Raw genomic sequence first — 16,413 nt, 5'->3', positions numbered from 1 at the left:
ACAGCTGTCGCTGATATTCTCGTCGCCACAGTGGGAAACGCCCGGTCAGTTTCTTTTTTCCACCTTGTTAGAAAACAGTCGTTGTCATAGACAGGGAGATACGCACTGGCGGCATCTTAGCTGGATGAGATATATTTCCCTCCCCGAATTTCAAATCTGGAGAATAGCGGAGAGAGGAACAAACCCGAAGCCTAAATCACGCAATTTTGCCATTCCGATAGTCGATTCGGAGTGAGACGCATTGTATTGAGGCAAAAGGCCTCTATATTTTACTGTTCTTTCAAACCATGCCACAAATTCCTATACTGTGTTCTTGCGGCACAGCAGTGGCTAAGGGGTTCTGATACTGAGTTCGAAGTCGGTGGATTGAATGCCAGCCGCATTTAGACAGAATCGAAGCGAAAATACACTCGTGCGCTGTGGGATATTCAAGCACATTTAAAAAAAAGGATAGACCATGCAAATCATTAAGGCGGTCTCCACTGCAATGTCCCTCATTACTAGAGTACACATTCGAGATATTGCTTTCCACATACCATGACCAACACTCTTCCCTTATTTTTTTTCCTTACTGGAAGTGGTCGAGAAGGATGACACCTCAGCTGCCTTAGAACGGTGGGTAGAACTTCTCCAGCACAAAGTACTGTCTTCGCCCTCACTGAAGCCTTTTCACAAGACTTTGTGCACTGCTCTGACTGCTGCTTGTACACAGCGGTGCAGCGCTTAAATCATGCTTCGTCCACGGCCACGGATTCAACACAGAAAGCCCTCCGGATCGCGATTAAGCATAGCTAAACACTGCATAAAAATCCTGTTCGACCGGTGAGCATCGCGGCACCTAACATGCCCACAACGTAAAGCTGAGATCTGGGCGAGTTGGTATGCATTCATACTGGTGAACAGCGCAGAAAGGCGGGACAACGACAAGACAAGCGCAGACTAACAACTGGGTTTATTGAAGGACGGAAGGGTATATATGTGTTATATATGTGTTTGTGTTATGTTTTCGTATATATACCCTTCCGTCCTTCAATAAACCCAGTTGTTAGTCAGCGCTTGTCTTATCGTTGTCCCGCCTTTTTGCGCTGTTCACCAGTATGGATGCCCACAACGGTCTCATCTAGAGTTCTTCCTTAAGGAATTAGCGCATGCTCATTCCACTGATATGACCGAAGTCTACCTCACTTTCAACCGGCGGACCTTCCTAGCATTGTCATTTTTTTTTCCACGACATCTGGAGTGGAGTTCAGTGAGAAATTCATCTAGCTCGACAACATCAACATCCATATTTAAATTCATTCGCACAAAAATGAGCAGCCTTCAACAAACGTACAGTCTCCACTCTGATCAGCACGGCCGCTTCTATAAACGGGAATACTTTACCACGGCACAAAGCTCAGCTCCTGCCATATTTGTGGCAAGCGCTGATATGATCGCTTCAGGCGTGTGTCGGATGCGAGCAATGCTGCATTTCTCACTGCTATCTGGCCTGAAATAGAGCGAAAGGCTATCCTTGTGAGCAGCGGCGTTATCACCCGATTCAGGGCGTGATTTCGAAGAAATTTATCAAACTTATCAAACAGCAAGTTATTAAAGTAATGCATCCATTCGTGCTTACGCTTCCCACTTTTGCCAACAAGAGATTATGCTTCACCGTAAGTTAGGCGACACGTCTGGAGGACATCAGGTTGAACACAGTCCACAGTACTCTGAACATAGCGGTCCCGGGGCAAGGTTAAGAATATTCGACTGGAAATGCAGCTCCCAACCATGTCAAACACATTTCCCGACACGAGGTAAACAGACAAGCCGCGTGGGATATCGAAATGCCAGAGTGTACATCCGCTTTCTCAAGGTAAAAAAAAAAAAAATGTGGAGAGGCAATAATTTGCGTTAAAATTCTTCTTTCCAGAAGTATTACGAGGATAAAGTTCTCAGCCGTTCAACATGTTGTAACCGGCACAGCACGAATATAAACCTCCACACCAATTTCAAGAAATACTTGAGACGACGGTAAAAACCTTTTTTACAGACCTGGAAGCCTTAGACCTCTACGCCGGCAATTTGAACCCGGAGAAATATCTTTTCCTTGTTTGAAAACAAAAGATATCATGGCCTCCCTCAATTATAGAACCCTATCGCACTCTGAAAATCTTCATATAAAGCTCAAATATGCATTCAAATCATGCCACGGGAATGTCCTTCCTAATATTATAAGGAACTTTCTACGTTGAGTTACTACACGCGTTTAGCGCAGCGTTGTCATGCATATTCAAAGGGCGGCTAAGCACTGGATGATTTGAATCTTTCTGAGCTGGCTAAATTTTCTTTGCCAGAAACTGTTTGGAATAGCTAGATATGGTTGTGAAATGCCTTCCATATGCAGTGTGTGCCTGATCATAAGATATTTCACCACTCGCGTGTCAATGCGAAAATGTATCTGTAACATATAAACATATACGTCACCTATGTTCTGTTTTTCGCGCCAACTACGCTTCCCAAGTGCGCTGCATTGGTTCGAAGGTACAAAGTTTTCAACAGTAGGAAAATAATCCTCTGCTTTGTATTTTTTTCTTCTTCTGGCCCGTTCGCATTCTCCGTCGAAACAGGGCTAAAGAACAAGTACAGCAGTACAAGACCGAGAAGTAATTTAGCTTGAGTGGTAATGACACGTGCACAAATAAATGTAACTACCAGTTGTGCCTGACCTAGAGACAGGACTCAGAGAAAGCTTTCGGAATTTCTCTCGATAAGCAGAATTCTTTTCTCTCATTTAGGGGCATTTATGTCGTTTCGTATTCTTTATCACTTTGAAACAAACAAAAAAGGCCATGGCTACCACGAGAAATAACAAATAACGCGTTATTATGACCAGATGTGAACAATTATCAGACCCTACGTTCATTTCGTTGAGGTGTACTTGTGGTGCGGGCACAAAAAAGTGTTATTTTCCTTGAGCAAATGCAGAGTGCACCCGATGCACTGAAAACTACCTTTAACACCGCAATGTGAGTTCCCCGAAAGGGTACAGCACACATCACCAGCATCCGCAATTATCTTAGTGCCTGATGCAGCGCTATCAGCAATTAAAAGTTTTGGAAGCTCATTTATTTTCCAAAACGATCAATTTCTCGTCGTCAGGTGGAATGTGCGATATAAGGATGATGATCATGAATGTTAATGGCCCAGGGCAGCTTTGGTCAAAGAGCACCACGACACAAGGTGTTTTGCTCTTACTCAAGGTGGGGTCAAGGACTCATTTTGCAAGCATTTCACTCCAGCGAAGCCGAGCACCAGGCCAGGGGAAAAGCTTGTGTGTACCAGGCAACATCGGAGATCGAACACCGCACATTCTGCATGCAAGGCGGATGCTCAAACCACTTGGCCACAGCTGTAGTATGCATAAGAAACTAATTTTAACCAACTTATTGGATACCACACGAAAAAACTGAATATCTTCAAGAGCTGCTCAGGTTTAAAAAAAAACAATGCTCTTTCTGGAATGGTTCATACATACCAGAGGACGTGATGCAAATAGATTTTTTTTTTTTTCCGAATACAGTGAGTCGTTTCAGGCGATAATTCTCACAAAGCTCCAAATGAGTCGCTTAAACAGAGCACCTATGAATCGAACACAAACTCGATAAGGTTGTGTAAAAGCGTTCCACTGAACAGATTACCGAGCGACGACTAAGGAAATTGGACGGGATCCCCCGAAGTGCGCTGCGAATGACAGCGGCAGCTGCGCCCTGACTCAAGCTTTTGAGAAAGGATTTTGAAAGACAATTTTGAAACAAGCTCGCAGAATATGGCTTTCGCGCCGCCACGTGCATCTCCCGCTCAGCGCATCGCGCTCGCATTAAATCGCCACTGGCAGTTTCCGGAAGGCGGGCGAAATTCGCGCGACCTGGGCATTTCCTGTCGAGAACTGGTCCGACCTGGGACCTGGGCGACGCCAGTTGCGCCACCTCTCCAAGCGGCGAACGGCGCGGATGCGGTGGGGAGCGCGAGAGCAGTGGACTACATCAGGAGTGTATGCGCTTTTATCAACGTCTCCCAATCGCAACGCAAAGCTGCACAGAGCGCGGACAGGCTGAGGGCTACGGGTGAAAGTCACTGCACCCTTCATTTGGCGCAAAGCCACCTGGAGTGCTCCAGTGCTCTTTCTTCCTCTCATTTTTCTCCACGAATGGCACGGATGCCGCTTTTAAAGCCGCGCTTCAATATGGCCTCGTCAATTTATTTTAATTACAGTAACGTGAGGTAACTGCGCGCCTTGGATCTACGCGGAGAGTTCTGAGTAAAGCCTCGAGTCCCCACCCGCGCGTCCCCTGCAAAGATACACAAAAGCCCGGAAGTCACTGCCCGCTTAGCAGCGTCACTATGACGGCCGACTCTAGTGGTTGACTCGATTCGATTGTTGACCGTGGGCGCCCGCCGGGGCACCAACAAAGAATGCCAGCGGATCCGCGTACCACTTTCGCGGAAATATGCGGCCTTGTCTCGAGTTTCGCGAACGGCCTTTTCGTTTGCTGACATTCTTGCCGGCGCCGAAGCGTCGTGGGGCTCGTTTCCGACCTCTGCCACTCGGCACTTCACCGATGAGTCAGCGAATAACTCGAGCTCTCGTTTACCGAAAAGAACGCCTCATCCTTCGAGAGGCGACGAGCAGGTGCGGCGGCGAAAGGGGAAGGGGAGAGAAAAATCACACGGAGGGGGCGAGGAGACCCGTGTGGAGAGGGTATCCTGGATGTTTTCTTTATGTTTTTTTTAGCCAAGCCCTGGGCTCGAGCTTGTGCCCAACCTTCCAGGGCTGCGGCTACTGCGTATTAATATTTCATTGGTTAGCGAAGTCTAGGGCGGGCCTTGAAACATGACCGCCCTAACTTCTTTGTGATGCATATAAATATGCAAGCAAAAGCACTGGACACCAGTCTTAGTTTGTCTAGCCTTGTCTAGTCTAGCTAGAGGCTCCATGCTTCGCACGCGCTTTTACAAGAACCTAGGCTTCAACCGAGACCTTCGGTCGATAAGTAAGGTCATGTAGAGTGTTTTCTCTGTGTGAGAATTTTCCTTAAAGTTACAGTTTGCTAAAGTAGTCTGTGTGACTTTGATTATGTAACAAAGTTTTGTGCTTGGCTCCTTAGCTGCCTATGTGCCACTAAACCTAACGCAAAACAACGTAACTTCAAGTTTTCCCTTGGTATAGTTCTGTAAACACATTTCCTCGTCTCTCCTCATCATCTTCTGCATTCATCGGCCGTCTCCACCTTCATCACGGCCGAATAACCACGTTTGGAGAGGCTTGTGCCCCTCCGAAGAACGCAGCCTAACCATCCATAATTTACCCTACTTCTTCCTGAAAAGATGCCCTAACAGCTGCCGCTGCAAGACGAGAGAATAACTACCACGATCAGTGAATGGGGACCAACCTCCCCCACGGATGCGTTCGAGGATTCATCCTGAGCCATCCTGTCGTGTCTCTTCTAGTGCGTTCGAGAGGGTAACTCAGCTCCCCCTTTCCAAGGCCTGACTGTGTCAGCGCTCGTCTGTGTCTTCTTCCCGTGTACTCGTCCCTTTATCGCGCTCAGTTTTCCAAGATGCAACAAAGCAAGCTCGCAAAGTATTTACTCTGCGCACACAAGTGCAAAACATTCGTGCACTCAGGCACACACAACAACAGGCGGGGAAAAACCAAGCGGAGGGGCAACATCACTGGATGAAAGTAAAACGCAGGCCAGCGATCCGTTTGGTATTGAAGAGCGAAACAAGAATTACTTCTTGCTTCGCTCTCGAAAAAAAAAAAAAACTAAATCGGATTACCCGCACGCCCGGCGTGGTTTCCTTGTCAATCAATTTTCACAGGGACAAAACAGGAACGAAAACAAAGGTTAGAAAACTGCAAACCTTTTTGTTGTTCTTGAAAACCAGAGACTTCGAAAATACGATGTAGCGTGCACTGAAAATGCTAGCAAGAACTCGCAACTTTTCTCCGTCCCAAGCTCCCTCAAGCCGCCCCAATAAAGCTATCAGAGCGCGCCACAAAGAAAGAAAGCGAAAAAGTGCGTAGCGGGGTTGTTTCTTTGGTAGGTACAAGAACGGCGTGAGCGGTTAAGACGTGACACACTTGCTTTTTGCTGGGTGAAACGAGAATACTGAAACGAGAATATAAACTAACATTCAGAAAGTTCTAAACTGCGAAAAAAATTCACTGACAGCAATAGCAGGTAGTGTCTATTTAGCACGTACGAGATCATTATATTTTAAACTACCGCATTATGAATGTTTGGATCATTCGTAAATACCGGGCGATTCCGCTATACAAATATCAGGTACTCAGTCACATTGCATTTTTAGTCGGCTCTGCTAATCTACGTGAAAATACCATTTTCTACAATACAAAAAACCATGAACACTGGTATGTACCTTGCCTACGCACAAATAACGGGTTTCAGACATTATTTTATTTATTTTTTTATTTATTTCAATACGCTAAGGGCCCATGCCGGCATTAAATAGAGGCAGATTCGTCAAAAAAAAAGAGCGATAAGTATTTACATAGTTTCTGAAGAGATATACATTCGTTAATCTATTCATTCGCTCTGCTTCACATGACGTCATCAGACATATGTTCCTACTTGATAATGATTAGATTCTGAGCTTAAAAAGAAAAGACCCGCCGATGTGATCAAGCAACCTATCCTTTGGTTTGTTTATTTGCTCGTTTGTTTTCTTGCGTGCGTGCGTGCGCGCGCGCGCAATGAGTACCCACAAGTTTTCAGAGACTCTGCTGGCGAGTTACTGCGACGAAATTGCGTGTATTGCTTTACTAATGTTTTGTCTACCTTTCTATTGTTTTGCTCTAACCTGCAATCGCCGTGCCGAACTGCTACGGGAGATGAGAGCTTTGTCAAGTCGCTTGCGTGGCTTTTTTTTTTCCTATCTGGAATAAGACTGGAATAAAACTGATGTAAACTGTACTGAACTGGCTCCTCATGACAACTTTTCACTCCACCGATCGTCTTGTTACACACCCACTCTACAGCCGTCGGGGACAAAGGTATATGAGATGCTGGTGAACGAGAAAAGTTTTACTTCACCGCGCGGAGAGATAATAGAATTAGTTGAAAAGCGTCCAAGCATTACAGGATATGCATGCTTCATCCGCTCGAAGGAATCACGAGCTGGCAGTGTAGCGAGGCAAAACCACAATAACTTCTTTCCGCATAGCTGCATCCCGCAAAACTTTGTCCTCGACCGCGCACTGCGTCAGTATTAATCCTAAAATTAACCCATCAAGCTAAAAGAGGCCGTTAAAAAAAAAAGAAATGAAAGTCGGCGACCTCGACGCAGAAGATGCGCAGAAGGATGACGGCTTGACGTGTGTTTCCGATGACAACGGCCAAAATCCTGAATTTCTGAGTACGGGTTCCCCGACGTCTTCGCTCCACCCAATGCAGACGTCGCGGGAGCATGGCGAGCCAACCGAAGACGAGCCGCTAATATACGAGCAGCCATCTTTTCGCAAACCTACAGGCGCTAAAGCGGCACAGGTACAACGTAACTACCAGACGTCTCATGGAAGCACCGCCACTAATTTTTAAAAATAGCACTTCTCAGGTACGGAGAAGCTTTCTGCGATACACTAATACCAGTGTCGGTGGACGCCAAAAACAGGCGAATCGTTAACTAGTAAAGTGAATAATTAAAGTGTAATAGCCAACTTTTTAACTGTTACGGATAAGTGCCTGATTGCAATTAGCGACTTGTAGCCTGACTGTAGTAAGAGCTATATCAGTTTTTGAGGTTTCGAAAATTGGATTACCCTCGCCGCCGCGGCTCAAAAAATTTGGGACACTTCTCACGCTATTTGAATACCGCACGCCTGCGGGGATCAAAAAGCGACGTCCATCGAATCGCGACACTCCATGACGCACATGCCACGTGACACACTCTGCACCGTCCACGCTGGAGCAAGGCGAGGAGCGGGCAGGGCAGAGAGTGCTACGTGCGTAGCGCTCGTGAATGTTTTGTGTGTCCTCTCTTCTGTCCCTCGTCCGTGTTTTGCGCTGACTTTTTCACAACGTGCGTCACGGAGTGCCGCGATTTCACAGAGTGTTGCGGAATGTCACGATGGTCCCCGCAGGCGCGCGGTTTCCGAATGGCGCGAGAAATGACCCACAATAGTTGAGCCACAGCTGCGAGGGTAACTGCATATTCAAAATTTGAAAAAGTGATATGGCTATTACTAACGGCCGGCTATAAGTCGCTAACTACAGTCAGGCGTCTATCGGTAGTAGTCAAAATGTAAACTATTTGAATTTAGCTATCACTTTGCTAGTCCCTATTTTTTGACGTCCACCAACACTGGCATACTATGCCGCAGAAAGCTTCACCTGACCTCAAAATCATTATTTTTAAGAATTTGTGGCGGGCTTCGCTGCAGCACCTGGTACATGCAAACACAAGACTCCTTTTATGCGGAGCATATTAACGTAGGTTTCGGGCCTTCGCGCTACGCCCGGCGGTGGCCACCTTTACCTTGAAGTGAGATCACATGATGTGACGTCACGTGATGACGTCACACCGGCTGCAGATGGGGCCTCATATCGCGCCGTCGGACGTCGCCCGGCGGAGGCCTCCACGCTGCGGTTCGCGCCGTCGCGCGCGACGCGGCGGCGGCGCCACCATTGCTGCATCACGTGATATGTGACGTCACGCCAGGGATGAAGCGGCGCGCGCCCGCCGTCGCGTCAGTCTCTGCCCGCAACCGCGCCAGCGTCTTTGCGCCGGGCGTGTATGCGGTCAAGATGCCTCCAAACGCTAAGGACGTTAATAATAAGAATGCAAAACGAAGGCTGCTTCGCATCCACTGGGCTTAACCTTGATAAGCCTCCAACTTTTTAAGGAGGAAATCTTCGGCAAATAAAATAGCCAATTCGGTCAGTTTTCTATTTCTAAACTTTTTTTGTTGTTGCTCCCGGATTTTCATGTTTCGTGACGAAAACTTAGTTAAATATGCAGCACAAGTTCAGAAAATTACGTTTTTTTATGTGTGTCCTTAAAACTGTGAGTGAATTGCGCTTCTAATCCACCATCATAATCAGCCTGACTACTCTCCTACTCTCACTGCAGGGCAAAGGCCTCTCCCATGTCTCTCCGATTAACACTGTCCTGTGCCAGCTGCGGCCACCGTATCCCAGCAAACTTCCTAATCTCATTCGCCCACCTAACTTTCTGCCGACCCCTGCTACGCTTGCCTTCTCTTGGAATCCACTCCGTTCCCCTTAAAGACCATCGGTTATCTTGCCTTCGCATTTCATGCCCTGCCCAAGCCCATTCCTTCCTCTTGATTTCAACTAGGTTGTCATTAATCCGCATTTGTTACCTCACCCACTCCGCTCGCTTCCGATCTCTTAACGTTACACCTATAATTTTTCTTTCCATAGCTCGCTGCGTTGTCCTTAACTTAAGCTGGACCCTCTTTGTTAGCCTCCACGTTTCTGCCCCACACGTGAGTACCGGTAGGATACAGCTGTTGTATACTTTTCTTTTGGGGGATATTGGCAAACTGCCATTCATGATCTGAGAGAACCTGCCATTTAAGATCCACCCCATTCTTATTCTTCTAGTTATTTCCCTCTCATGATCCAGATCCCAGGCCATCGCAAATTCCGCGAGTTTCAAAAGACGGACCACGACCATCTCAGTATAACCACGAAAAGGAGAGATCAGAATATCAGAGCTTCCGTTGGTTGCAATTCCGTATTTCTCTGACCAAAAGCAGAAGCATACGAGGCGAACGAGGAAATAAACTTTGGTTTGGTTTGGTTTAAGGGGTTTAACGTCCCAAAGCGACTAAGGCTATGAGAGACGCCGTAGTGGAGGGCTCCGGAAATTTCGACCACCTGGGGTTCTTTAACGTGCACTGACATCGCACAGTACACGGGCCTCGAATTTCTCCTCCAAAGAAATTCAGCCGCCGCGGCCGGGATCGAACCCGCGTCTTTCGGGCCAGCAGCCGAGCACCATAGCCACTGAGCCACCGCGGCGGCGAAACAAACTTTGAGGTTGGTTTGCTCAGCTTACACGTTTTCTGCAGTTATTATCGCTCATCGTTTCGGACTTTCGTAATGAAAGATTCTGCTTTTTTGTAGGACGCGGAGGAGTGCAATAAAGCTCTCTACTTTTTTATGTACACAACTAATTGTCTTTAAATGTCATTTTTGAAAAAATATTTTCATGCAAATATGCTTTTAACTTTTATTCCAATGAGTATCGTGGATATAAAAAAAACTAATATCTTTATCCCACAAAACAGCGCTTTATGAATATGGTGACATAAAACCTTATGCACTTTATCCTTGATTTTTTAACGCCCTGGGGATGAAATTAAGAGGCTGTTGAATGTATTTACACAGCAACTATACCAGTGAGCTTAAAATAAAATGCAGCTCTGAAATAAATCAGCATTAAAATTACATATCTGCACCAAATATGGTTACATTTGATGCATAAATACCGAAAACAGTTTTAATGAGCGCCCCCTCTTAAGTGCGTACCGTAGGCTACATAACAAGCGTAGCACAAACACTTGTGCAGCTACCTGACACTTGCTTGTTAGGTATGCGTCACGCTATCGCCTTTGCCTCAGCAATCGCTGCCAGCGTTGGGAACACAGAGGTTCAAAAACTCTTAAGGCTTCTTGCCTGTAAAACGCATCATGCACGCGTACAGTCTGGCCTCCACCTAGCGCCCTCCACCAGAATGGCATAGTCTTTTACTCTACCCGCTAATTCCAGTTGTATGATGTCTAAAACGGGGCTTCACGGGTCAGCTGTATACTGAGAGACAGCTGTGACAGCCCAACAGACAGCTCAGCAGAGTGACTGCGACAAGGGTTACAGTACAAATGATTTCAACTGATACTGTTATCTCATCGGCTGAGCAACGCTGTAATATAAAGCCGCGCGAGCGGAAAACTGATCGCAGTTTTTTAGGGACGCGCGTTTTTCGATCACCTCTAAAGAATCGCAACATTTCGTTACTGCAAAACAGGATCCAGTTACAGATCCGCGTGGTCCGACTACGCGGCACTTTACGAGTTTCCCTCAGTGCTCGGCAGCTTCAAAATCCGTTTCTGTATTGCGTATAACATCCGCGGAGATTTAGAGCCAAGCTTCAGAAAAATAAAAGGCATTCGCATAAAAAGTTCCGTCTAAATACTGTGAGTAACTCGCAGCGGCGTAATCAACAGAAGAGCGAAAATCAAAAGGCCGTAGCATCCCGTGCACAACTCTGAGGTCGCCGCAACCACCTTAAGGCTCGGCGTCGCGCGAAATCGACCGGCGGTAGCAAAGAAAAGAGAGAAAAAGAAAACAAGGAGTCCATTACCGACTCTCTCGCTCCCTCTCATGCAGCAAAGCGAATAAACATATGGACCGGCTGGTGCTTTTGTTTTTGCGATTCTCGAAACCCGGCATCGGCTCGTCTCATCACGCAGTGCGGATCCAAATGGCCCAGCGCGCGCATTCGAGGCGCCGAAAGCAGAAGGCCTCCTCTACCGCGGCCGCTATAGGGTCAACAGCAGCTGACATCCTCCGCAAGACGTCTCACTCGTCTCTCTCTTACTTCTCCGCCTAGCTCATCTCGCTCCCGAGAGAAGCATGCGGCTGGCAGGAGCAGTTCACTCTCGCCGCCTCTCATCGATAAGCCACCGCAAATGGCTGGGACGTCCAACGCCGGCGACCGTCGGCTCCCGTCTTCCCAGGAGGCACATCCGTATTTGTTCCGCCGCGAGGTAAGGGGATCCCCCCGCTTCTCGAGAGACGGAGTAGTTGTTTAGCAGCACAGAAGGCAGTTCCCTCGGGATGCGACGTCTGTGCAAGAACATGGGTCATCCGCTTGCAGCCACAAAAAGGCGCAGTGCAAAGCGCGCTAAACTTTAACTATAGTCGGTGCCCCTGTGGCGCGGCACACACACACACAAAAAACCCAGTTTATAACTCTCTCTAGCCGCAAACTGGACCCGAATCGTACAGGTAAGAATGTAACGCTGAAACGGAACTCGCGCACCACAGTCTTTCCACACCGGCATGGGGACGTCCGCCCCCTCAGCTCGCGAAGAAACAATGGCGATGAGGAGGGGTTGCTGTCGATTCAAAGCGCGTCGTTCAATTCACGGGCTTGTGACGCGTCGCCGACGCCAGCTGAGCACGCACGGTTATGTTCACAACGCGGTTGCTGTTCACCCGAGCTGAAGGCTAGCCGACGAAGCTCGCTTCCCGAACCTTAGGTTCGCTGCCTTCACCGGTGCCTCCTAAGAAGCTTGACGCATTGGACAGGGAACAGGCCAGCTATCGCTGTCTACTTCATCCTCATGGTATATGGCAGAGTTTTGCAAAGTACAAAACTAAAAGCAAAAAAGCGCCCGTAACGCTATGTGCCCTCTTACAGAACGACAGTTATCTCTGCCGGCGGTGAATCTATTATACTGTATTTGTAATCACTTTTCTTTACCATCAACCATCAACCCGAATAAATTATCTGACAACAGCGATATAAAGTGCGATATGACTGCCAAATACACCATGAATGTGCCTCTCCCTATTTTCCACCGATACTTTTGGATCCAAGTTCAGATGACGTCATAGTCTATGTCGTGGCCGGCAACAGAACATGAAATTGACGGCAGTGGCTTGGTTAATTTCAACGATTTCTATGCAGCGCATACGGAAACATGTACAACAACAACAAATAATTTTACAACTATGCTCCAAGCAATTCTGTAGTGTCAATAAGACAAAAAGTAAACATGGTATGGCATTCAACCTTATGGCACTGCTGCCAACTATATCCCTCCCAACCAGAAAACGCGAAACTATAATGAAACAAACAACTACAGAATATCTCCAAAGTAAAAACGAAAATTTCTGGTGTTGCTCACGTTGTTATAAAACTACACAAGGCGTTGGGTGAGTCAGGCATGCGATTTCTCCGTCGGATTTTTAGTACTGTAACAGAACGAATATCATCTGCAGCCATCAGTAACTGCCCTGGTTGACTAAATGCTGTAACCGGGATAACATCACTCGAATTCCTCCCTTCTCCTGTACACTAGCCAAGAGGAATTAAGCCGATGGCTATAAAGAAGGAACGAAAAGCAAAAAAATTGTTACTTTCTGAGTGGCCCAGTTGCTGTTTTCATTCACTGCATCATCCTTTTTGAAAGCGTTCAAAACAATAACCAAATATTCACGCAAATTTAAGAATAGATGTAAGCCGTGCAGTTGAGAAACCGCCTCAACAGACTGTCACTTCCTATTCGGTAGTGCGGAGAGACAAAGAAGAAAAGAGAAGGCAGGGATGTTAACCAGAAGAGTGTTCTGGTTGGCTGCCCTGCACTGGGGAAGAGGGATAAGGGGACTCAGACGGAAAAGAGAGAAGGGCTAGAGGGAGCGCGAACAATTTTATTTAAGGGCGCGGGGTACTCCTCATGCTGCCCACACATTTTGAGGAATGCTTAGGCCGTGTTTTCACAGCAACTAATACTGCACATCAATCATTCGGGTTTGTTTGATTTTTGCTTATTTCGGCTTACTCTAAAAGAGCTCGAATTACTGTCCTCTTGCAAATGTTGAGAGCTCTGTATTATTTCCCCGAAACTGCAGTGTCCCTTTTTTCCCCGTTGTTGAAAATACACTCTCGAATAACAAAAAGCACGTGAATGAATGTGCACCATTCCAGTTCAACAGCTTTGTAACTTTTTAAGGGTGAAGCTGAAAAAAAAAAAAAAATCTGCAGACTACTTTTCACGCTTTTGTAATACAGGTCAAATACAGAAAACATGTTTACCTAATTTTCTGCCGGTTGGCCGGTTTAACTTCGCACGGGCACGGGCCACAACGGCAAGTCCTGCCGTCTCCATCCGACAAGGACAAAGGGCGAACGACGCTGAGGACCTCATTGCGGCCGCTTCGGTCCGCGCGCCAATTTCGCCCCACCCAGCACCGTGTCCCCTCCGGCACGCACAGACAGCGAAGAGGCTCGCTCCTCGGCGGACGCGATCGTCTTCTTTTCTTATTTTGCCGCCCGCAGAGTTCCGCGCTCTCAATCGAGCACCCAGGCGACTCGCTGCTTCCTCAAAGAGGCACGCGGCTGCTCGCAGAGCGGGGGCAGGCGCATGCCCTCCCTCGAGCAGATCGAGAAGCGGGTTCATCTCCCGCGGGAGACAAGAGGTCCGCGAAAATCGCGCGAGGCCCATATTGCGCCGGCGAGTGCGGAAAGCCATACTCGGAACCGGGACCTCGCCTCTAGATGGTTTCGGCTTCCGCTGGGCTTAATCGGCGCAGTTTACCAGAAAGCCGTCGATGGCGAGACTTTAACGCGCTCCCAACTTCTGCAATTTTCTTCAGCTGGAAAGTTGCTCGCACGTCTTTTGTAAGTGTCGTCGGCCCACTTTCTACATCGCTCGTTCCACGGGCCGCCAGCCCAGATTTGTCGAGCTTTAAAATGAAGCTGTCCTCTCGCAAATCGCAGGGTTCGGCATTCCACTGGATGCTTTGCAGTCTAGCAAAACTTCCACGTAGAAGCGCGATGCGCAACAGAGGTACGGAGAATCCATACGCGATTAGAGCTGCACCTTGGCGCAGAAAAATCAAGCGATTGAATATCCTGTTGGCCTACAACGTCAGTCAACTTAGGGAGCCACCTCGAAACCGGGCAATGCGCATTTGACTACGTAACGAATGGAATAATGATGTGAAAGCTTCACGATCGAGACACTGCAGGCTCGGCTCAGATAACCACTGATCTTAATTTCCCGACATAAACGTATGTATGACATTGCTGACATGTAATAGTCTATGCACAGCACCGGCCAACAATATTTCTGCAGAAGTTACATTTCTAGCAATTCTAGGCTCAGCTAAGTTGTACAGCTGCAATGGTAAAATTCCAACATCGAAGAAAGGCTTTCATCATAATCATGAAAAGACCGTGAAAGCAAAGAATAAGAAGACAATCATTTCTCGTTTTCCGGCAGTCCGAATAGAAAGACATGCGCCAACCCAGCAGGAATTCAACAAAAACAACGCGATGTAAATGGCGGTGGTTACAAGAAAGAACCAGTGGTCAAACACACACATCTGTCGCAGCACGAACCAACTAGAAGATTCTATTTCGGCATTCGGACGTATTTTAACTCTTGCCTAAGTGAAACTCAATACTGGCAAGGCAAAGGGAAGAAATACGTAGCATAATTCAAGCACGCTCTATGACGGCCGCAAGAATGGCCACTATAGCTAAGCCATACAACGACCGCAAGTCCTTGGAAACGTCATTTCAAAGTTTTCCGCGCCAGCAAAGGTCAGAGAAAGCGCTCAAGTTGCGAATCAAAACGAGCCTGTCAGTTGAGATATGCCTGTTCAAGTGTTCGCTGGCGGAGAGAAAAACGCAGTAATAAACATAAAACGCCACAGCTGCCACGGACACGTCTCGCCTCAATCCTCGGAAGCAGAAGACGGCCCTCGGAGCCACTGTATCGCGCTGGCGAGCTTAGCAGCTGACCGCACTAAGCCCTTTTCGAAATCGAAAAAATACTGCCGGCATTAGGTCCCGCAGTGAGAGCGAATAGAGGCCAGTTCTGGATGCTTTAAAAGAATTATCCGGCGACTCTCGAGAATTAACAATTCTGCATATATGAGAATTAGTCCATCAAAGCTTTCGTGTCACACACTTAAAGCGTAACTTCCTCCACTGTTTTCGCGTTGCCGGAAACTGTTTCGAAAATTTATTTTCCTAGAAGCACTGATCTACTGCATTCACACCGCAGCCGTCTACGGGAATGCATCTACGACACAGAAACCGGCTTACTAACATTAATACTACCAGCATAACTGTTGAAGAAGTACAGAAACATGCTACGTTTGCTCACGATTTGTTCTTCTGCCATGTTTCTCGATACGAAAGCGCTCGACACTGTGAGCCGCAAGACATACCTGCAAGAATTGCACGTCCTAGGAGTGACAGCAAAATTACTAACTGCGCTCAATCTGCAGTATATTCTGTACGATATTTCACTGCACTGCCATCTGTTGATGAACCCTTAGAAATGTTATTTTTAAATGGATTACATAGCCTCCGGAAAACACGCATGACGGACCGAAATTGTGAATCTCTAACTTCTGCTAAAGACCGTTTCAGTAGAATGACTGTACACCTAAAAGAATTGTATGCCCACACCGAGTTTGAATCGGAGTGGCATTCACTCTTAGTGCTATGTTCTTCATTGCCTTTTTTCTAGTTCTTTGTTGCTTAGACGTGTCATATTATTATGTGTTAGCTATGCGCTCTGAATTTACTCTTTTCTCGTGCTTCGTTGCTTAGGTGTGTTGATTTGCCACCGTTTTCTTA

The 16,413-nt window shown here is 47.2% G+C and overlaps 1 protein-coding gene across 1 annotated transcript in view; it reads right to left on the bottom strand.

The window, feature by feature from the left end:
• LOC149351810 (glycosyltransferase 25 family member-like) overlaps positions 1-15,952 on the bottom strand; it is a 372,526-nt gene extending 356,574 nt beyond the window's left edge. Inside the window, exon 1 of the mRNA XM_089581143.1 lies at positions 15,935-15,952. The gene's annotated coding sequence lies outside the window, so the exon portion shown is untranslated. The remainder of the gene's footprint in view (positions 1-15,934) is intronic.
• Between the last annotated feature and the right edge of the window lie 461 nt (positions 15,953-16,413).

The sequence above is a fragment of the Amblyomma mixtum genome, chromosome 3 (genome assembly GCF_055824585.1).
Source record: "Amblyomma mixtum isolate Tamu chromosome 3, ASM5582458v1, whole genome shotgun sequence".
Classification (NCBI taxonomy): Eukaryota; Metazoa; Arthropoda; class Arachnida; order Ixodida; family Ixodidae; genus Amblyomma; species Amblyomma mixtum.
Note: the sequence above shows the minus strand (reverse complement) of the source record. Positions and strands in the feature narration are given on the sequence as shown.